At 41.2% G+C, this 20,692-nt stretch overlaps 1 protein-coding gene across 2 annotated transcripts in view; it reads left to right on the top strand.

Moving 5' to 3' along the window:
- The first annotated feature begins 18,017 nt into the window (after positions 1–18,017).
- Positions 18,018–20,692, top strand: part of GHR (growth hormone receptor) — a 274,390-nt gene continuing 271,715 nt past the window's right edge. The window contains exon 1 of one of the 2 annotated variants that reach the window (XM_030330534.1): positions 18,018–18,084. The gene's annotated coding sequence lies outside the window, so the exon portion shown is untranslated. The remainder of the gene's footprint in view (positions 18,085–20,692) is intronic. The other variant, XM_030330518.1, reaches the window with a different exon arrangement.

Here is a 20,692-nt window from a genome sequence, read left to right as displayed (position 1 = left end):
TGAAGTGGATGAAAATAACAGATGGAGAGAGAAGGTGTGAAAAGAGTAATTTTATGAAGTAAATCCTGGGCTTAGTGCTTTTTAGGACTCTCAGTGCTTTGCTGAGTTAAATATTGACTTCACTTTTCAGTACTCCTATTGTTTGTCTGATAATAGCAAGTGGAGGATGAGCAGGTTATTCAACAACAATCTGTTACAGCCCAAAATGGCAGAAAGATCACCCTAGGCTTCCAGTAGTATACAACAATGGGAATAATGAATGAATGAATAAAACTCAAGAGAACCCTGAGGAGGAAATTACAAGATTGTGTCACAGTGCCACCTGGCCTATACGATAGTACTCTGTCCATATGGCATCAGTCTACTAATACAAACATGAAATTGACTATATTTTACATGGAAATTATACATTTTCAAGCATAAGATAAATTTTAGATGCCAGTCCTTCAAACAGAACAATTTATGTCATACTGCCTGTAGGAGACTTTCCATTTGGATCATTCACTGATTGTTGAACAGCTTTGAAGTGGCCTTTCTAGATCCAAATGGCCTTTATCTCAGATATTATAACTTACTAGTATTATCAGATTAGAGACTTTAAGATGAGTACAGGTGAGGAAATGTACATATCAGAGACCTACCCCCTGAATAATATTGCTTAAATTAGAATTTATAATAAGTTACACTAATGTAAATTTTGTAGGATATATGGCCTTTTTAAACCTTGGGGTGAATTCACTTGCATAGTTAAATATAGTTTACAGCTACTCATTCATCTTAAATCATGATGTCTTGGTTTTGAAATTTATTCATGGCTTTTAATTTAATCATATTCCTCAACAGGAGCACAGGACACTCATTCATCAAAACTATAAACCTTTTTCTTTTCTTGCCATATATACTCCATTTTTAAGGTAGAGGAAGGAATAAAACTTAAGAACATTTCAGAAGACATGGCATACCAAATCAGCATGTGCAGAGGCTTGCACCCTACACTGTATATAATTTTCTTTCAGATTATGTTTTAGTAGGAACTTATCCAGATGAGATCTAAAGTAAAGGAATGTTAGAACAGAAGGGACCCCTAGAGAGTGTCTAGGGCTTAAGGCCAATCCAACCTTCTTGTTTTATAAACTCTATTTTATAAACTCTCCTAAATAAGTTAAGAGATTTACCCAATGTCATATTAATGTGTAACATGGCCCCTTTCTTTTATTGTGTAGGAAATTTATTTAGGAATGAAGTACCATGTGTACATAAAAGTATAGACTTGGGGTCAGAGTAACCCACAATAAAATCCTTGCTAAAATGATAGCTAGCTATGTAACCTTGAGCGAGCATACAACCTCTCTAAAACCCAGCTGCCATGTCTTAAATTGGAGATAATAAGTAGCCTACCACATAAGGTTATAATGTGAGTTATGTGAGATAATCAATCTAATAGGTCATCACGCATAGAGAACAGTAAGATAACACAGGAAACATATAAATTCATCATGCTAAAATTCCTGATAGTATTGTAACACATAGTGAATAAAATCTGCTCTTAATAGCTTAAAAATTGAATATGAATAGAGTTTTATCAAGAAATATTTCAGGCTATTTAAATTATATTTGTGCATCTCATTAGTTGCACAGGGTATAATATTGAACTTGGGGCACCTTCTATGTAAAACCGAGCCACTTTGAAGGAGGGCTATAGAAGTGAAAAAGTGTGGGGGAGCAGCCAAGATAGCGGAACAGCACGGAAGTTTTTTGTGTGTCTCACGTCCATGAAATAGAGCCAGACCGACACTTAACCATCCTATACACCTAGAAAACTGATTGGAGGATTAACACAACAATCTGTACAACCTGAACCACAGAATTCAGTAGGAATTCATCCCAAAAGAAACAGCATGAAAAAACAACAGCCAGGCTTCAACCAACACGGATACAAGCAACTTGTCTGAACCAGAATTTAGAATCACGATAATAAGAATACTAGCTGGAGTCAAAAATAGATTAGAATCCCTTTCTGCAGAGATGAAAGAAGTAAAAAAATAGAATGAAATTAAAAATGCTACAACTGAGCTGCAATCATGGATGCACGCAGTGGCGGCAAGGATGGACGAGGTGGAACAGAGAATCAGCGATATAGAGGACAAACTTATAGAGAATAATGAAGCAGAAAAAAAAGACGGAGATTAAGGCAAAAGAGCACGATTTAAGAATTAGAGAAATCAACGACTCATTAAAAAGGAACAGCATCAGAATCATGGGAGTCCCAGAAGAGGAAGAGAGAGAAATAGGGGTAGAAGGGTTATGTAAGCAAATCATAGCAGAAAACTTCCCTAACCTGGGGAAAGAGACAGACATCAAAATCCAGGAAGCAAAGAGGACTCCCATTAGATTCAACAAAAACTGACCATCAACAAGGCATATCATAGTCAAGTTCACAAAATACTCAGGCAAGGAAGGAATCATGAAAGCAGCAAGGGAAAAAAAAGTCCCTAACCTACAAGAGAAGACAGATCAAGTTTGCAGCAGACCTATCCACAGAAACTTGGCAGGACAGAAAGGAGTGGCAGGATATATTCAATGTGCTGAATCAGAAAAATATGCAGCCGAGAATCCTTTATGCAGCAAGGCTGTCATTCAAAATAGAAGGAGAGATAAAAAGTTTCCCAGACAAACAAAAATTAAAGGAATTTGTGAGCACTAAACCAGCCCTGCAAGAAATTTTAAGGGGACTCTCTAAGGGGAGAGAAGATGAAAATATATATATGTATATTTTATATATATATATGTATATTTTATATAATGTATATTTTATATATGTGTGTGTATATATATATATGTATATAGTGTGTGTGTGTGTATATATATATATATATATATATATATAAATACCAAAAGCAACAAAGATTAGAAAGGACCAGAGAACACCACCAGAAACTCCAACTCTACAAGCATCATAATGGCAATAAATTCATATCTTTCAGTACTCAGTCTAAATGTCAATGGACTCAATGCTCCGATCAAAAGACATAGGGTAACAGAATGGATAAGAAAACAAGAAGTTGAAAAAGTGCATGACCCCACACACTCATCTGCAGGGCAAAGTAACATATTATAGATACATATATATGTGACTGAAAATTTTAAGTAAACTGGCCCTCTTGATTTTTTTTTTAATTAATTGAATCTGAATCTAATCATATTAAAATCATATTTTGGCATCCAAAGTGAATAGGTTATCATTTTGAGCAGAGGCAAGTGTAAGAAAAATCCAACATCATACTCTTACTCAGTTGTTTGATTTCTGCATGTACGAACTCTGAACCTGAACATCAAACATATGTTTGCAAAGTATTGCCAATGAGATACCAATAAACAGTTATGGCCAGCTGGCTTTGAAGCAACTCTTTTTGGCTGATAGACAAATTGTACTTGGGTCAGAAAGAAAGCCAAGTCCCTAAGGATTCTCTCATACATAGCATTCTAAACAGCAATAGCTCCATTGTTCAGATAAGGGGCTCCTTAATCAAGGCCTCCTTGTAAATAATCTAAAGCACATCCAGACAGCAATGACTCTTGCTGGAGCAAGGTTTTAAGTACTGCTTGAAAATTCTTCAAAAAAGTACTTAGGAGAACTTTTAACTCTATTGCAAGTTAGGGTCCACTTAATTCAAATGCTATGTCATTTCCAGTTGTCTAAGAAGCAGATGCCAAGACAGAATTAGATGCTTGCAGGATTTACTGTAGGAGACCCCTGTGAAAGACGTGGGGGAGCAGAATAGGCAAGGGGAGCATCACACTATGATGCAGGTCTAGCACCTAAGGAAAGAAGGAAGGAGGATCGTGTGGGAAGAGTCTCAGACTATACTGCAGCTCTGAGAATGACTCGGTCAGGTCGACAGGGAGCCCCAGAGCACAGACTGCCCTTTAGAAGAATCTGCTATTGGACAGAAATGGCTCACTTCTAGTAGCCAGTCACTGGCTGGGAGCAGCCTAGAGAAAGTGTGGCCCTGGCATACACATTATGGCAGATTCCAAGGTGTGGCCACTGGAGGCTGTCTGCCAACCCCAGTACTTGCATAAAGTTCTCTGGGGTGGAAATCTGAGCACCACCATGGCTGCCACAGATAGCTTTCTAAAATAATGCCCACAGGATTCTCTAACCGTGCTACTTAAAAAGACAAGAGGGTTAGTTAACAATGGTTGAAACAACAATTAAATGCAGTTTAGTATATATATGTTATTACATACAATGAAATACAGACAATTGCTGGGGCTCAGAAGCATGGCTTAAGTAATTGCTTCTGTTGTGCTGAGTTCAGATTTCCTTCTTGACTATTTCATGGCCCAGATTTCCTTCATCCCCCTCATGAGTTTCATGAAGTTCTACATTGAAATGGCTTTTCCATCAAATAATTGACCATATTACTAATAATACTACAAAATTATCAGTCTCAACTGCAGAGTTATTATTACATGAATTCCGACTATGTACATTATTTCAGTAATTTGATGACTGTTCCTAATTTCACAACAACTATTACAAAGGATTCTTCTTCCTTCTTTGACAATCAAAATTACGTGGAAATGATGACCGCATTTAAGATCCCACAGAGTTCTGGGGCACCTGGGTGGCTCAGTTGGTTAAGCGTCCGATTTCAGCTCAGGTCATGATTTCGTGGTCCGTGAGTTTGAGCCCCGTGTCGGGCTCTGTGCTGACATCTCAGAGCCTGGAGCCTGCTTCAGATTCTGTCTCCCTCTCTCTCTGCCCCTCCCCCATTCACGCTCTGTCTCTTTCTGTGTCTCAAAAAAATGAATAAACATTTAAAAAAAATCCCACAAAGTTCTGTTTCTGAGCTACTTCTGTTTTACCCAGAGAAGGTAGGGTGGTGATGAAGGAGGGTGGGTTTTATGTCTCTGGTCTTTGGGAGGAAACCCTAGGGACTGAGCCTGAGAAGAAACAAACCATAGTCAGTTACACCTTGCTTCTGCACAACACTGCTAGACCTCTCACCGCAACACCTAGAGGTATTTCTATCAATTCATAACAACTGAGTGTAAACTATAACAGCACCCCCCACACTTTCTGACCAGCCCAGCCTTCTTTCTGGCATATCTGGAATTTATGTTTTTAAAAGAATCATCTCAAACTTCCAACTAAAACATTTCATTTTGGGTAGAGATTTGTACATCATATATAAAGCATTCAAGCAGAAAAGCTATTGTGTCTTCTTTGAATCCACTAGGGAGCAATAATTACAGTTTTTCCTTGGTAAATCCCGTGTCTGGATAAATTAACAAAGTAGAGATTAGCTCCTGAGCTAAACTTTTTACCATGATAGCATAATCCAGCCTTAACCTAAAATGTGCCAAGGATTCTGACAGCTCCTCCACAAGAAAGAATGCTCAACCCCTCCCTAACTTATGCAGAGAAAATACTCTGCCAAGCACAGGGATAGGGTGCCAGCACTTAGAAGAAAGAAAAGAAATTGATCTCTAGTAGGAGCTGGAATGACCAGCCTTATTCCACTTGAGCTCTTCCTTTCCTCAAAGTATATGAATCAGTTGAATCTCCCCAAGAGAGTCCTTATGGGAATTTTTAACACAACTATCATTCTCTGTGATTCATTTTTGCTTAAGGGTATTAGGCCATCTCAAGAAAGTTGGTTTAATAACAAAGCCAAATTTTAAGGTAAACAATTCTTACTGAAAGAAAAGCTGTCGGGGCGCCTGGGTGGCGCAGTCGGTTAAGCGTCCGACTTCAGCCAGGTCACGATCTCGCGGTCCGTGAGTTCGAGCCCCGCGTCGGGCTCTGGGCTGATGGCTCAGAGCCTGGAGCCTGTTTCCGATTCTGTGTCTCCTTCTCTCTCTGCCCCTCCACTGTTCATGCTCTGTCTCTCTCGTCCCAAAAATAAATAAACGTTGAAAAAAAATTAAAAAAAAAAAAACTAAGTGCTTTTAAAAAAAAAAAAAAAAAAAAAAAGAAAAGCTGTCTAGTGTTAGTAGAAGTGAGCTTTCATCCTCAGTTTGCTTCAAGGGTTTATTTCAATACGTGGTCTACACAGCTTGACTACACTACCTATTTCTTTTTTTTTATTTTTTATTTTTTTTTTTCAACGTTTATTTATTTTTGGGACAGAGAGAGACAGAGCATGAACGGGGGAGGGGCAGAGAGAGAGGGAGACACAGAATCGGAAACAGGCTCCAGGCTCTGAGCCATCAGCCCAGAGCCTGACGCGGGGCTCGAACTCACGGACCGCGAGATCGTGACCTGGCTGAAGTCGGACGCTTAACCGACTGCGCCACCCAGGCGCCCCTACACTACCTATTTCTTAAACCAAAGCATATGTGCTACTTTTATCTTCATAAAAATCACGTGCTTTAAAAAAATCATTGCATTTTAAAAAATTACAGAAGTTGTCCTTGCTCATTGAAAAAAAGCTCATAAAATAAAACTATATGAGGAGTGGATTTGTTAGTTTTACATACTCACTGGGAAAAATTTACACAGTACACAGAACTATATGAAATAAGGAGTGAACATTCACCTTTCCCTACTTGTCCCTTCCTCTATTTTTACCCCTGGGGTAACCAGATATTTCGCTCTTCATTTTTATAGAATTTGACTCATACTTTAGGGGTTTTTTTGGCAATTATTTTTATTTAATCGCTAACAGCAGCCCATATCAGGGATGACTGGTCTATAACATTCTTTTTTTAAAAATTTGCTTAATGTTTATTTATTTTTGAGATGATGCAAAGGATACGTGGAATTTAAATTTTGATATTTATTGCCAAAGTGCCTTTTAAAAATGTTATTAACCGTACCATCTATCTCATCATTATATAGGGGGTGTCCTTTTCCCCATGTGCTTGTGTCACTATCTTTTTGATGTGTTAATTTCCCATGTGGAAATCTCTGAAAACATTAGTATCTTCAGAGATACATTTCCAAATATGGAAATGTGATTTCATTTATTCCAACATTCTATAGTGGAGCAAGGTTTGGACGCATACTCGGTATACCAAAAACTAAGAAGTGAAATAAGTGAATTCACTAGTGGAACTGTGTATTAGCAAAGAGTAGTTTCTTCCTGTCTGGTAGTCCCCAGACTGGTAGGAGTTCAAACAGTGGTGGTGATGATGCCCAAGCTACCTTCAAGATTTCAATCTTTCAAGTTTTCAAAATGGAGTTTGATGTTGTGAAAATATCATAGGTTTTGAAGTCAGTTAGAACTGGGATCAAATCTCTACTCTCGTTCTGAGTAGCTAAATGCTCTGAGCCTCAGTTTTCTCAGATGAAAAGTGGGGGTACCTTGTCCTATCTCATAGGAGTGGACTATATAAGGTAAACTAATAGCCTGTGATAAGTAAATGGATAAGTATGACCATATAAAAATTATTTTCTGTATCAAAACAGTATACCATTTTAAAAAGTTACAAGGTAAAGAATGTAGAATTATTTTGAAAATTTCTTTCATTCATATAATTTAGCAAAATTTGTGAGTTTATCTATAAATATATACCTCTAAAAGTGGAATCTCTGGCCAAAAGAATATATGCACTGAAGATTTTATAGATATGCCAAATTGTCCTGAAAAGGTGTTTGCCCCTGCACCTTGACTAATAATGTATGCTATTAACATGTTTATCTTTTCCAATCTGATAGATTTAAAGTTATTATTTTGATTTACATTTTCTTAGCAGTAAATGAATTTGAACATCTTTTCATATGTTCATAATGCTTTATTTTTATTTTTCTTTGAATTGTCTCTTCTTAATCATCTTTGAAATGCCTATTTTTCCATTGGGTTGTCTATTTTTAATAAATCAGTTGTTTTAAATTTCTTAATGTTATTTTGAGAGAGAGAGAGAGAGAGAGCACATGAGCAGGGGAGGGGCAGAGAGAGGGAGACACAGAATCTGAAGCAGGTTCCAGACTCCGAGCTGTCAGCCAAGAGCCCAATGCCAGGCTCGAACTCACAAGCTGTGAGATCATGACCTGAGCCAAAGTTGGATGCTTAACTGACTAAGCTACCCAGCTGCCCCAATAAATCAGTTTTTAAGATCTCCTTTTATGTTAATTAAATTTTTATTCTGTTTTATCTGTTGCAAATAATTTTCTATATCCTTTTGTGTTTTTTTTACCATAGAGATATATTGCAAAATTAAAGCAAAATTCTAGAATAAATGTGCATACATAAATAGTATTATGACATAGCTACATCTATATCTAAGTCACTTTCTTCTAATGCAAAATATACACTACCTATAATAAAACCAGATAGAAAATCTACAACACCAAATTCCTCCCTATTGAATGAAACTGTGTTAACTCAATGTTATCTCATAGTGATCAGCAGCTCAATTTTGTATTTATATGGATAAATTAATAAAAATGGGAATAAATGAGTGTAATATCTGGCATACAATCTCAAATGTGGAATTATTGGGGGGAAAATATAAATGAAACAGGTTTTAAAATGTTTTAAAAATTGTTTTAAAAATGTATAACCACTTCATTCATCCCTGTGAACGCATATACAACTTCTAGTAAATAAATTAATTTTGTTGCTCATCAAATAAATATATTTGAATCTTGACAAGACCACTCTACAAATTAAATCTTGACCAAAAGAAGGGATTTTAAAATTGGAATTTCATGTCCAGAAATTCTGGTAGGGCTGCAGATCCTACCAGTCCTGTTATGGATGTTTACAATAATTTAAAGTTAATGAGGCTGTTTATTTCTGTAAAATTATTTTCAGATAGTGATCTCAAGGGGTAAAAAACAGGTTCTGGGTTGTATTTTGATAGTTTTCAGGATGAAATCAGCATTCATCATGTATAAGGCATGTAAATGTGGTTAAAATTGTTTAACTCTTTTGTATGTCATAAGCATGGATGAAACAATTGATATATTTCTAGTAAACTTAATAAACCCCAGAAAAGGCAGTTGATAGATCAACCTTTTACTTCAAATAATCCCAATAAAGCTGGAAATCATAAATAAATCTCAGATACCTTGCTCATTTTGGTTTTTGCTTATCTGGATGGATTTTGTTTAAACCCTGGAACACATAGTTCCATAGACTCTTTAATGTTTTCATGAACTATGAGGGCAATTAAATTAAAAAAACAAAATTTATTACATCTCTTTATTTTTGAGAGGCAGAGAGAGACAGAGCACGAGTGGGAGAGGGGCACTACACAGGGCCCGACACAGGGCTCGAACTCACGAACTGTGAGATCATGACCTCAGTCAAAGTCAGACACTCAACCAACTGAGCCACCCAGGTGCCCCAGAGGGCAATTAAATTTTAAACACCAATATTCTCAGATCTAAGATATTAGCAAATTGAAATAACTTTTGAACCAAACTTTCTGTGGTTACTATGAAGTAAACACTTTGTTTCTTAAAATTATATGTTATCAATGGCTGTGTTAAAAAGAAGTTAAAAGGGGGCGCCTGGGTGGCGCAGTCGGTTAAGCGTCCGACTTCAGCTCAGGTCACGATCTCGCGGTCCGGGAGTTCGAGCCCCGCGTCGGGCTCTGGGCTGATGGCTCAGAGCCTGGAGCCTGTTCCGATTCTGTGTCTCCCTCTCTCTCTGCCCCTCCCCCGTTCATGCTCTGTCTCTCTCTGTCCCAAAAATAAAAAAACGTTGAAAAAAAAAATTTAAAAAAAAAAAAAAAAAAGAAGTTAAAGGTGAGTATGAGATTGCCTGTAATTTCTGGCAAAGTTTTCCGTTTTGGGTATCTCCACACAAATTTTCAGAGGAAAGAAGGTCCTTCAGTCTTATCATATACGTCACCAATACATCATCCAGCCCACCATGTCAAATCCCTGTAAGATGACCTCCAGGAACAACTTCTTGAACGTATTGGTTTTAGAAGAAGATGCCCTTCCAATGCTTGGCTTTCACCTATGGGTAGGGTGCACCTTGCAGATGTTTTTTATTTGTTATAGTTTTCTTCTTATTTGTTATAGTCACCAATTGTCAGAGCCAATATTGTGTCTGACTTCTGGCAAATGAACAGGACATTATGATACGAATTTCAAAGGCTAAGTATCCCTGCTTGTTATGTTAGTTTTATCCCCTCATTTCCTTTCTTTCCCATTTTCTCATTTGTTTTATTTATTCATCTTTATGGCTTATATATTTCTCTGCAAACCATCTCAAGTCCTCGTTTAGGATAAGGAAACTAGAAAAGCATTAAATAATTAGACAAATAAGGTAAATGCATGATAAAGTGGATAATAAGGCATATAGGCAAATTAAAAAATTCTGACATCATATGTTGGTTTATTCAAGTCAGCAGAAATAAAGTGATTATTATGTATCAACTGCTTTGATTTATCCATATTTTTTATTGTATAAAAATAATTAATTAATTAATGATGGTACCTTGTATCACATCACACAACAGATGTTATTTGTAGAATGTTGCTTGTGAATCAGATTATTATAAAGCAAATTCTATATCTAATCTTCTACAGGAACTTGCCATTTGAGCGCTTCGTAAGCACAGAGCTTTAGTATCATATGAATATTGTATAAATATTCAGCTTCTGATACGGATGAGGTTTTTGTTATACATATTCAGATTTTACGTTTCCTGATTGAAAACAAAACTAGAGCTTAAAAGTATAAAAAAACCTTGTTCTTTCATTCCTTCCACCTACCTCCCACTTTCCAAAAAATTTCACTCCCTAGAGGAAACCACAGTTAATAATTTAATGTCATTTTTACAAATAACTGAAAAATAATGATGTGTGTGTGCACACACATATGGCAAGAGTTAAACAGACACTTCAAAAAGCGGAGGTCCAAGTAACTAGTATATATGAAAAGATGCTCAACTTCCTTAGACATCAGGAAAATACTAATTTAAATCAGAATATAGTGCTACTCCACAGACACCAGAATGACTAAATCCAAAAAGGTGAAAAATATTAAGTGTTGGTGAGGATATGAACAACCACTATCATATAGTGCTGGCAGAAGTACAAATTCATACAATCACTTTGAGCAGCGTTTGGTTGTATGTACCCAATAGAAATGGGTACAAATGCTCACCAAAAGATACATATCAGAAGTCCATAGGAGAACTACTTACGATGACTAAAATTTGCAAATTACCCAAATTCCCATATATACAAGCATTTTTACTATCAGGTTGTTGGTGTCTTCTAGATATATATTTCTAATATATTTTGTAATATATTGCTTTCCTTTTAGTTTGTTTTCAATATTGAGCATCAAATTGCCTTAAATATGAAATCCAATGCTTTATTTTTATTTTTAAATGTTTATTTATTCTTAGAGAGAGAGAGAGAGAGAGAGAGAGAGCATGCACACAAGCAGGAGAGGGGCAGAGAGAGAGAGAGGAAGACACAGAATCCGAAGTAGGCTCCAGGCTCCGAGCTGTCAGCACAGAGATGAAGTGGGGCTCGAACTCACAAACTGCGAGACCATGACCTGAGCCGAAGTCAGTCACTGCACCTACTGAGCCATGCAGGAGCCCCTGAAATTCAATTTTTTAAACAAGCATTTGCTGAGTACTTAATGCATGCTGCATTCTGCACTGAGCTCCTCAACTGGATGTCCTTTCCAAGATGCCCTTAGACCAATGCCTCCATTAAAGAAATGTACATGCATCTAAATGAAATCAAGACCTATGAAAGAAAGGTCCTTCCACTGGCTCTCTTGGGGCCATGTCCTAATTCACAAGACAAGGAACGTTTGGGTGAATGAGATTGCCTATCCGTGGGCTGTGCTTTCTTTAGATTATCCTTTGGATATCTCAGACTTTGGAGTTCCCAGCCTAAATGTCTTGAAGTCCTGAGGATGGAAAGAGAGAGAGAGATTGGTTAGAGCTTACACATGTGAACTAGGGTCCTTCACATATGTATAGGAGACCTCTCTGTGTGTAAGGGAGAGCCAGGAGTGGGAAGAGAAGTGGGGAGGATGGACCCTGAGATCAAGCCGATCTTACCACATTACCACTTGGCGATGCAGAACTCTGAGAAATCCAAACTCACATCTGTCATCCCAGGTCATTTTGAAGGTACATTTCTCAAGATAAGAAGATAGAGTATATTGTATCCAACAATTTGTTAGTTTGACCATCACTTTTGGATATCTAGACCTGTGGTATGTGGGCTCCATTTATCTTCTGGCTCTGAACCCCACAAATATTAGAGGTGAACCTGCATGGAACGGTATTAAAAATGCAATAGACTGCTTATGTCCCCCCACCACTCCCTATTAACTTGGTTCCTGGAAATTTGAAGAAATTTTAAAGTTTTTGCCTCAGACAGATGCTTGTGGTATGCTGGGGTAAAAACAAACCGATGGTTACCAGAGGGAAGGTCGGTGGGGGATGGGTGAAATAGGTGAAAGGGATTAAGAGTACACTTATCACGATGAGCACGGAGTAATGTATAAAATTGTTGAGTCATTTATTTTACCTGAAACTAATATAACACTGTATTTTAACTATACTATAATTAATATTTAAACACACACACACACACAAGATGGACAAGATGGAGAGGCAGTAGAGGAGTCCAAAGAATGGACTCAGCCCAGAAAGTCTCTGGGTCCCCATCCAAACCTGAATCTGCCTAATTGTGTGCTTGGTCCAGTCCCTTTGCTTCTCTAAGCCAGCTTCCTCACTGATCAACAGAAGATAATTGCACCTTCTTCACAGAACTACTGTGAAGAAAAATTGACATAATTTATGTGAATGTTTTGGAATACTGAGTATTAGGGAAGTATGAGAAACAAATTTATGAGGCAAATGCAATTTGGACAGACATTCTAATCTATTATTTGTCTACAATAGCTGAGACCTATTTTATTTAGTCCTCAAACTTTCTCATTAAAGATGCTGTGCTTTCTTGTGGTGAGAACCATAGGCTTGGTTCAGCAATTGCTACAGAGGGCTGGTAACCTTGAGAAAAATGCTGCTACCCTGCAAGCCCTCTCTCTCTTCAATATACCTAAGGGAATTTCCAGCCAGGAATTCTCACATCTCCTCCCCTGACCTCTCCTGATTTCACTGGGTAGAACCTTGGTGGTAGGTAGGTAGGTCTGTTCCTTTTATGTGCAAAGGATTCAATGTTCTTCCCCTTGGGTCGTTTCAGAGAAGTCTGATAAGCAATCAGATTGGCAGTTTATTTAGTAATTGGAATATTCTGTGTGCCTAATTTCTATAAAGGAAAGTTGCTATGAGAAAACTTTTTCATACTCCTCAGGCCTTTCATTCACATCCCTTTTTGCTTTTATATTTCCACTCTTTTAAAGATGAGAGTATAGAAACAAAGAACAAAATAATCTGTGAAGACAAAAGTAGGAAAGGACTGATGTGGAGGAAAGAAGAGATACAAATGCAGGATCAAGGTTAAGTTTGCTAATTCACTTCCTTAGAGCGAGGGCTAAGTTGGGTCAGAGCTGGGGTTCCGGCCTCATCTGCCAGATCAGGGATTCTTTCCACCATTTCATTACTCCAGAAGGTGTAGTTGGAAGTTCACGGTTCTCTCCCTCTCTGTGGTGTCCATAATGGGACTGAATTTGATAGGGGAACAGCACTTTATAAAGGATCGATGAAGAAGAGCACACACTAAGGTGAAGGACAAGGATGTTGTCAGGTTTGGAAACCACATTGCATGAGAAGAACCGAAAAGATCTGCCACGTTTGGCCCAGAGAGAAAGTAACTTGCAGTGACATGAGTGAAAGTGTGTCTCAAAAAAAAAAAAAAATAAATAAATTTAAATGCCTAATTTTGTTCCTATGAGCTTGAGAGATAGAACTGGGTATAATAATAGAATAGCAGAGTCTGGCCAAAGTACTTTAACGAATGGTGTAGTCACAAAAAGGAACATGCTTGCTTCCAGTAAGGGAGTTAGTGGGTTACTCATCAACATAATTATCCAGACAGAAGCCAGATGACTTTTCTATTATGTTTTTTAAAAACAAGGTTTTGCATTTGATGGGAGGAGGGGAAAAATAATCTCAAAAATTGTTTTTATTTTTTAAATCTTTACACTTAAATGGTTTTTTTTTTTTAAGTTTATTTACCCACTTTGAGAGAGAAGAGAGCATGCAAGCAGGGGAGGGGCTGGGAGAGAGGGAGAGAGACGAGAATCCCAAGCAATCTCCACACTGCTAGCGCAAAGCCTGATGCAGGGCTGTGAACAACATGAACCACAAGATCACGACCCTCGCTGAAATCAAGAGTCTGCTGCCCAACTGGACTGGGCAACCCAGGCGCCCCTACACTGAAATGATTTAAAAGGGAACATTCATTCATGAGTCCCTACTGAGACCTGTCTTATTTTGTTCCTTTCCCCCAGGTGTCTGTCCATTGTCTGGTGTTGCTCAGGCCTTGAGCTTGCCTGTGGGTGGCTCTGAATCCACCAGAGAGTCAAGGCAATCATATTCCTTTTAGCTTTTATGAGCTCTGAAATGAAATACCTACTGTTTTTGAAATTCACAAAATCAGTGGTGGGTTGAAGCTTTAATTCTAGTTCTGGGGACCTCCTCATAAGTCTCGGCTAAGAATTTCTAGATCATGAAATGGGTGTTCCCATGTTGCCTTTCAGTAGAGGAAGTTTCCTAAGTTGTTTTCTTCCCTTTATGATTCCTTTTGCATCCTCTCAACCAAGGCATTTGTGGCTGGAGTGGGGATGAGGATGGAGAGGTTATCCTGCTCAAGGATCGCTTACAATGTGTTCATAACCATCACATGCTCGATCTCCTCTAATACACTGCTCAGTTTCTGAGCAAGGAGAGAATTCCCAGCATTCTTGTACCTGTTACCTGGCATTCCTCAGCCCCTTACCCTGCCATAGTTCTCTATAATCAGCACTTCAGTGATTTACTTCTTAACTGTGTTCACTGTCTCTCCTAACTAGAATGCAAGCCCCTTGAGGGCAAGGTCTTTATGGGGATGCTGTATCAGTTTTGTTCCCTGATGCATCTTAAGTTCCTAGAACCAAATTTGTCATGGTATATGCTCTCTAACATCTGTTGAATGAAAGAAACTGGTGGATGGGAATTCAGGGTTAGTTTTTAAAAATCCTTTAAAGTAAGTTTGAGAGACATGGAACATGGCAGCTCTGTATAGAGATCTGGGTTTTGAGGTACAAATTTTGGATGGAATAAATTTTCATTTAACTTGGTTAAGCATTTGTCAGGCACTTTACCATTTGCTGGGCACAAACCTAGACTTTTAGGTACTAATATTAAGATACCTGTGCCTCTTTTGGAGGTCTCAGAACTAATGGGAAAGTGGACCTATCAATAAAAACCATAATGAAAGTAGGTATAAAAGCCTATGAGGATGCAGATGCAAAAGGTAATTCATTAATTCCGCCTTTGGGAAGAGCGAGGAAGGACTTTATAGAGGAAACCACAAACTGAGCTGGACTTGGAAGGTTAAGGAGAATTTCCCTACACGGTTCAAAGTAGGATATTCCAGGCAGAGGAGAAGGCATGAGGAAATGCAATTGCACACCACCAGGCAAATGTGCTTTGGTATGCCTTCATTTGAACATATTAGTCAACCTAAGACCTGATACATTTCCCCCCATAACCTAGAAAATATAAAGAGGGACATACCACTATAGCCTATACATAGTCATGTATGAGATCAAGGACCTTTATTTGTGGGACTTAAAGACTGCCCTTCGTTGTAAGTTGCAAGGCTGTATCTAGTTCCATAACATTTTATATTAACCAACATGTCTTTTCCTGTGCTTTTGGTGCACAATGACTATTTTACCAAGATGGAGCAGAAGCCAAAGCAATCAGTCCACATCTTCTTGACTCAGGGAATGAAGGCTACTGCTGAACCCAGAAAAAAAGAGAAGGCAATCCTTCTTTTATAGCATTGCTCTTAAATCATCTCAGGCCATAAACAACAGAACTTAGAAAATGTTCTGTGAGTCCATCTGGCACCTCCTAGACTATGTCAAGATTCCCTGGGCTGGAGGATGGGGGAAAGAGGATGAAAAGGCATATAAAGAGAGAAGGTGGTGGTGCCAGAGTCTGAAGGGCCAACTCGGAAGGTCATCTCAAACAGGAATGGAGTCAGCACGTGAGGACTGCCTTGTCTCCCTCCTGTCATGCCCCTTTCATGCCCTTTCAGCCGACATGGCATGGATAGAACACCCAGCAGGAGTTCCGCCCTGCCTGGGCCCTCATCTTTGTCTATGTGAGCAACTCCTGTTTTAAAAACTCTAGACACTGGGAAGCACCCTACTGCTCTCGCAGAGCCCGGAACCCTGAGAAATCAAGGGACCGGAGAAGAGAAGGAGAGACACCTGTACTCAGGTGGGATAGAACAGGACCAGTTCAAATCAACATCCACTGACTCCTGCCACGGTATAGGACTGTGATGATACAAACCCCTTCTAGAATCTTTCCTCCTTCTTTCATTCTGGCTGTCCTTCTTTGCCTGGAACATTTGGGTTGTTGAGCCATAGCTGAGACTCAAAAAGGACTCTTAAGGAACAGAATTTTCCATATCTTGATTCCTTTAAAAATAGGAGTATCTTATGTGATGCATTCTTGGGTCCTGAGTTCCTTCCTTCCTTTGCCTTCTCTGTACTACTTGCCATGTACCACTCACCATGTGCTGCTCTCCACACCCCAGGAATCTTTTATTCCAGTGCTAAGAAGCTTGGTTTCTTTAGATTGTTGTTTCAACATTTCTCTCTGGTTATAAACTCGGCTTTGTGTTTGGAGCCCTGTAAAAGAAAAAAAAAAAAGTCTATTTTGTAAGCCCAAGCTGTTAGAAGCTGTTAGATAAACGGACATTATAACTGGCTGTCAGTAGTAAAGTAAATAGTAAAAAGGTAGCATGCACTGGCTGCTCCCTTCAGATCTCAGACAACCAGAACTGGACTTTTGTACTTTCTGCTGAGGAAAAGCATGTGGTGGTGACTGGGAGTTTGATTGCTTTACAAAACGACATGCTCATGCACAAAGATATTAACTTTCTGAAGCACTTTGACAACTTCTCCTGTCACTTTGTTTTCCCACGGTGAAAAGTGGTGGACAGGCTCGTATTTGACAGATGAACTGTGTTCTGCGCAGGGCAGTTAAACTGCGTTCCCTTAGTCATACACAAGGACAGTCCTCCGGCTGAGGCCTGTGTCCGGGACCCCCTGTAGCCCCGTCGCTCTGGCTTCGGGACAGACGTCTCTCCTAACAAGCCTTGTGTTTTTGGCAATTACTTCATCTCTCTGTCTCTGTTTTTCTAACCTCTAAAATAAGATCCTGTCTACTTTAACTATCTTTTTACCCAGGAAGCAAGAGTTTGGAAATTGGTTGCAGGTGGAGAGAGGCGATGTTTGGTTGGCTCATCACGCTTTCCGAGCTATCCTGCTTGTCTTTTTCCCATTCCTGCAGATAGCTAACTTCTGTAAGTGTTCTTTTCAATTTGTTGACTGCACTTCATGCTCTTTTAGGTCCTGCCTTCTTTTTTGGGAACAGGGGTGGGCGGAGAGGAAGGAAGTGTCCTGCAACTACCAATATTTTCCTCTAGGAGGAGCCGCGCAGCCCAGAAGAGAGTGACACGCACCAACTCCAACTCCTCGCCGGGGAACGCTTCATCCCAGCTGCTCGGAATGCTTGGCCCGGACGGCGCTCCGCGCCTCCGCAGCGGGTCTCGAACCGGTCGCCCCGAACTCCCGCTTCACCTCGCGGCGGCAGCCCGGGTCGCGGGGGCGGCAGGCCCGGCCAGGAGTGACCCCTGGTGAGCGGCGGCCGCCGTTTCCCACCCATCCCCTCTCGTCCTCCCTTCCCGTTTCACCCCGCCCCCTCCTCCTCCCCAAGCCTGACAGCCCGCGAGCTGCCAAGCAGGGCGCAGCCATGGGAAGAGGAGGCGGTCTAGGGAGCGGCGGCGGCGGCAGCGGCGGCTGCTGGAGCGGCGGCGGCGGCGGCGGCGGCTGCTGCTGAGCCGAAGCGGCGGCGGGGACCCCGGGCTGGGGCCCACGCAGGCCGGAGGCCCCCGCGCCCTCGGCCCCAGCACGGAAGCGACCCGCGCCCTCTATCCGGAGGCGAGGCTCGGAGGTACTGGAGGGGGGCTGAGGGAGTCGGGCTCTTCTTTCCCCCCTTTTGTGCCAGGGGACCTGGGAGTGGACCCTGGGGCACCAGTGTTTATGAAAGTGGGGGTCTGGATTATGTATTTACACGAGTAATTTTTTTCCGGGTGACTTGGGGGTTGGCTGTGCTCCCCTCCTCCTCGCGAAGTTGTTTTCTGCTGGTGGGTTGTCGTAACCCGATCCACGCTGTGTGTGTGTGTGTTTGTGTGTGTGTGTGTGCGCGCGCGCGCGTGTGTGTGCACGTTGGTGGGGGGCGTCAGGGAATTGGGGGCACAGGCGAACCATCCCACGCTGGCGCCTGCTGTGACCGATGTTTGCGGTGTCTGGAGGGGCTGCCTCGAAGCCAGTTTTGTTGAAGTCGTAAAAGTTTTGCGAGTGTTTTTATTTGACATCATCAGCGGTGCTGGGGCAGGAAACTGCTGAGGCTGCCGCTGCTGAGCGGGGAGAGAGGTCCCTGGCGGCGCGACCGGAGGAGAGGGGAGGTCGTCGGGCTGTGCTCGTCGACACCGTGCGCTCCTCCCCAAAGCGCACCGCCCTCTGCGCCTTTGTGCAGGCTGCAGCCACGCTTTGGCACCCGCGGAGCTGGGGTCAGTAGAGTCACTGCCACCAGTCCCCATGAGCTGGAGTGGGTGGAAACCGTGGCGAGCCGAGCACCCCCAGCCCCGGACACACTAGTGTTATGAAATCAACCAGGCTCAAGTTTTGACAGAACTGCCCGGATCTTGAGAGCTGCGGGTGAGCGGGGTAGCGGCGTGTCAGGGGAGAGGGTGCTGGCCGCGCGTGCAGGGTGCCGGACAGGGTCACCACTCCCGGGCGCGTGGGGGAGTCTAATTTGGGGCGAGTGCTTTATATATAACCGGAGTGGGGGACGCCTTCTCGGGCCGGGCTGCGGGAGTTGGTAACTTGGCTCCGGGTTCGTGTGCTGAATGGGTGTACGTGAGCACTGTGTGTGCGCGCGCGTGTTGTGTGCGCCTGGGGAGGCGTGTCGGCGCCTGAGCCAGTAGGGTGTACAGGGTGGGAGGAGGAGGCCAGAGAGGTGCCGCCCGCCCGTTTGTGCAGCCAGGAGACCTTGGAAGGGACAGGGAAGGTAACGGGAGGCCAGAGGGTTGGAAGTCGCAACCCTGCGTAGGATTTAAATACCACGGACTTTAAAACACTGACTAAACCCGTTGCCTTTGAGGAGCTGAGGGCTAGAGGTGAAGGTTCCTGAAGCTCTCAGGAGACTTGCAGAGGAGGACAAGGGTTCGAAGACGTGTGTATGTGTAGGCACAGAACCCTGGAGGCCCAGACCCAACTTGGAGCTGTGGATCTGAGATTCCCGGGGTGCTGCTGTGCACAGTCCAGAGACTACATGGTCTCCGTGATGTTTACCTTTAGAATCCCTGGCATGTGTGCCTGGGAAGGCACCCGTCTCTCCTCAGACATGTTGTGGCAGCTGTGCCCTAAGCGATTGGTGTTCTAGGCTAGTTTCCACCTGGGTCACCCTGCAAATCCTTTCTCTGGAGTGCCAAGGTATATAGACCTTGGAGGTAACTAGTAGGAAACATTTTCCAGAAATTAAGACGCTGGATAGAAAAAAAATAAAATAATTTAGTAGACAGGACTGTCGGTTCCATCTTTTCTGTGATTGGGGATTTGTTTCCTTTTGAGAAAAGCAAAGCTTGGTGTTCCCAGGTTAGATTTAAAGTTGGTGTTCCCAGGTTAGATTTCAAGGGGGTCTCTGGTTTCTCTTCAGATGGACTTTAGATGGAGCTGGAAGGATGTGTTTTCACCCAGACACCCTTGGAAAAAACATCGTTTGAGTTTAAGCACCACCCATCCCTTATCTCCTTCCACACTTGTAAACTTTTGATTCACATAAGTCTAAGGAAAGTTGGTAAGTCAACATTCAGCTTTTCATTTGGAGTAAATATATCACAGTGAAATTATAGTTTAGGTCTACTGAATGTCATGGAAAGCCAACACTTAATAGGCAAAGGTGTGAAATAAAAGTCTGTAAATGCAGTGACAAAGTGATGACTCCAGTGTATTTTTTTTTCAAACCGAGCATAACTTTGTCTTGCAAATATTTGTTCTGGGCAGAATTTGGGGTTGTGTTTTTGATTATTTGTGTGTAAACAGCAGACTCCACATCATAAACCACTTAGAATGGATACTAGACATCTTCTCCATGCTATCTCTGGTGCTTGTGCTAACAGATGTTTACGGTGCTTGGTAACCTATGGGATTGTCATGTGCAGTGTCTTGTTAGGTCAGGACATAATGTTTATAGCAGAATGTAATAAATGGAGCCCCAGTTGCAGCCTGCTTCTGCCAAGTGCATGAAACACCCCAGCATGGAAACAAACCTTGAAGTTGGTCCAACTTGGCAAGTCTTTTTGGCTATCTGCTGGTAAGCATTGTTAATGTAAAGATAAATCTGAGTGATACAGTGAGAATGTGGCACAGCAAATTGCTTAACTTAGAAAAACAGGCATGGGTTATATTGATTAAATCTGCTATCCTGAAGATTAAGCTTCTCTGGTCATTCTGCTAATAAATTGCACAATTATGGAGACTTGGTTTAGTTTTAGAGA

This window comes from Lynx canadensis, chromosome A1 (assembly GCF_007474595.2).
Source record: "Lynx canadensis isolate LIC74 chromosome A1, mLynCan4.pri.v2, whole genome shotgun sequence".
In the NCBI taxonomy this organism is placed as follows: domain Eukaryota; kingdom Metazoa; phylum Chordata; class Mammalia; order Carnivora; family Felidae; genus Lynx; species Lynx canadensis.
Note: the sequence above shows the minus strand (reverse complement) of the source record. Positions and strands in the feature narration are given on the sequence as shown.